We start from the raw sequence: 2,780 nt of genomic DNA on the forward strand, positions 1-2,780 counted from the left end.
GCTGGTCTCGAATTCCTGAGCTCAAGTGATCTGCCCACCTCAGCCTCCCAAAGTGCTGGGATTAAAGGCATGAGCCACCATGCCCAGCCTGCTTCTTTCTTATAAGGGTACTTCGGATTGCATTTAAGTCCCTCCTGGAGAATGTAGGATCATCTCCCCAGATCAAGATTCTTAATTTGGCCAAGTGCGGTGACTCACGCCTGTAATCCCAGCATTTTGGGAGCCTGAGGCAGGAGGATCACTTGAGGCCAGCAGTTTGAGGCCAGCCTGGGCAACAATAGTGAGACCCCATCTCTACAAAAATTAAAAATATTAGTTGGAGTGATGGCACGTGCCTGTAGTCCCAGCTACTCAGGAGGCTGAGGCAGGAGGACCACTTGAGCCCAGGAGGTCGAGGCTGCAGTGAGCTGTGTTTTTGTGTCACTGCACTCCAGCCTGGCCAATAGAGCGAGACCCTGTCTCAAAAAAACAAGAAAATCCTTAACTTGTTTGCATCTGTAAAGACTCTGGCATATAAAGTCACATTCACAGGTTCTAAAGATTAGGAAATAGTATCTTTCGTGGGGTTATGATGCAATCTCTACTCTCACTCCACTTGTCCTCCTTCATGACATGTGTACTTATATTGCATTGCATTGTGTCTGTAATTGGTCTGCTTTCTCAAGAGCCAGAGCCATGTCTGTCTTGCTCACTATCATATCTTCAACGCCAAGAACTGAGCTAGACACATCGCTAGGGCTCAAAAAATATTTGCCCAGTGCATGCTAAAGAAATGTCTGTAAGAGAGGTTAATGTGCCGGATGTGGTGGCTCACGCTTGTAATCCCAGCACTTTGGGAAGCCAGGGCAGGTGGATCACCTGAGGTCAGGAGTTCAAGACCAGCCTGGACAACATGGTGAAACCCTGTCTCTACTAAAAAATATAAAAATTAGCCGGGCGTGGTGGTGCGCACCTATAATCCCAGCTACTTGGGAGGCTGAGGCAGGAGAATCGCTTGAACCCGGGAGGTGGGTGTTGCAGTGAGCCAGGATCACACCACTGCACTCTAGCCTGGGCTACGGTGCGAGACTCCATCTCAAAAAGAAAAAAGAAAACGAAAACAGCACTTAGTGAAAAGTTCTAATTAGTAGTAATTATCGCTAGCTGGCTTCCCTAGCATTGCTAGAGATAATCATTACCCATCATTAAATTGGTATGGAAAGAAATACCACCGCCGGGCACGGTGGCTCACTCCTCTAATCCCAGGACTTTGGGAGGTGGAGATGGGAGAAATGCTTAAGGCCAGGAGTTCAAGACCAGCCTGGGCAATATAGTAAGACCCCCATCTCTACAAAAAATTTAAAAAGTTAGCTGGGCATGGTAGTATGTGCCTGTAGTTCTAGCTACTCTCAGGAGGCTGAGGTGGAAGGATCCCTTGAACCCAAGAGTTCAAGGCTGCAGTGGGTTATGATTGTATCACCGTACTCCAGCCTGAGCAACAGAGCAAGACCCTGTCTCAAAAGAAGAAAAGGGAAATAAATACTCACAGTTGCTTCCTATGGAGCAGGTTACCTGGAGTTGCCTGTGTGAGAAGCAGCCCAGTTGCACATCAGCATCTCGAGTTTGGAGCGTCTGCCTGGGACCTGTGACTTGGAGTTCCTTGTACTTCCATTTGGGAAGTTGCTTCCTCCTCATCCCTATCCCTATTCCGGGCTTGCCAGAGGAAATATCACTTACACCAGCTGGTCTGTATTTTTTTCAGAGATGAGTTCTTGCTGTGTTGCCCAGGCTGGAGTGCAGGGTCTGTTCACAGGTGTGAAAATAGAGCACTACAGCCTCCAACTCCTGGGCTCAAGTGATCCTTCTGCCTCCACCTCTTTAGCAGCTGGGATTACAGGTGCTGCCACAGTGCCTAGTTTTGTGTTTTTAAAAATTTTAATTGTGGCAAAACACATACACCATGAAATTTACCATCTTAGCCATCTTTTTTTTTTTTTTTTTTTGAGGCGAAATCTCGCTCTGTTGCCCAGGCTGGAATGCAGTGGCGCCATCTTAGCTCACTGCAGCCTCTGCCTCCCGAGTTCAAGTCATTCTCCTGCCTCAGCCTCCCAAGTAGCTGGGGCTACAGGCAACCGCCACTACACCCAGCTACTTTTTGTACTTTTAGTAGAGATGAGGTTTCACCATGTTGGCCAGGCTGATCTCGAACTCCTGGCCTCAAGTCATCCACCCGCCTTGGCCTCCCAAAGTGCTGGGATTACAGGTGTGCACCACTGCGCCTGGCCATCTTAGCCATTTTTAAGTGTACAGTTCAGTGGCATTAAGCAAATTCACAGTGTTGTGCAACCATTCCTACCATCCATCTCCAGAATTTTTTCATCTTTCCAAACTGAAACTCCATCCCCACGACACACTAATTCCTCATTCTTCTTCCCCCGCACCCCTGGAAACCCCTATTTGACTTTATGTTTGTATGAATTTGACTACTTCAGGGACCTCATACAAGTGGAATCATACAGTATTTGTCCTTTTGTGATCGGCTTATTTTTTTTCTGTTTTTCTTTTTTCTCTTTCTCTCTCTTTCTTTCTTTTTTTATTTTTTAAATTTTTATTATTATTATTATTTATTCATTTACTTTTTTTTTTAGATGGAGTCTCGCTCTGTCGCCCAGGCTGGAGTGCAGTGGCCGGATCTCGGCTCACTGCAAGCTCAGCCTCCTGGGTTTATGCCATTCTCCTGCCTCAGCCTCCCGAGTAGCTGGGACTACAGGTGCCCGCCACCTCGCCCGGCTAGTTTTTTT

Source organism: Mandrillus leucophaeus, unplaced genomic scaffold (assembly GCF_000951045.1).
Source record: "Mandrillus leucophaeus isolate KB7577 unplaced genomic scaffold, Mleu.le_1.0 Scaffold215, whole genome shotgun sequence".
In the NCBI taxonomy this organism is placed as follows: Eukaryota; Metazoa; Chordata; class Mammalia; order Primates; family Cercopithecidae; genus Mandrillus; species Mandrillus leucophaeus.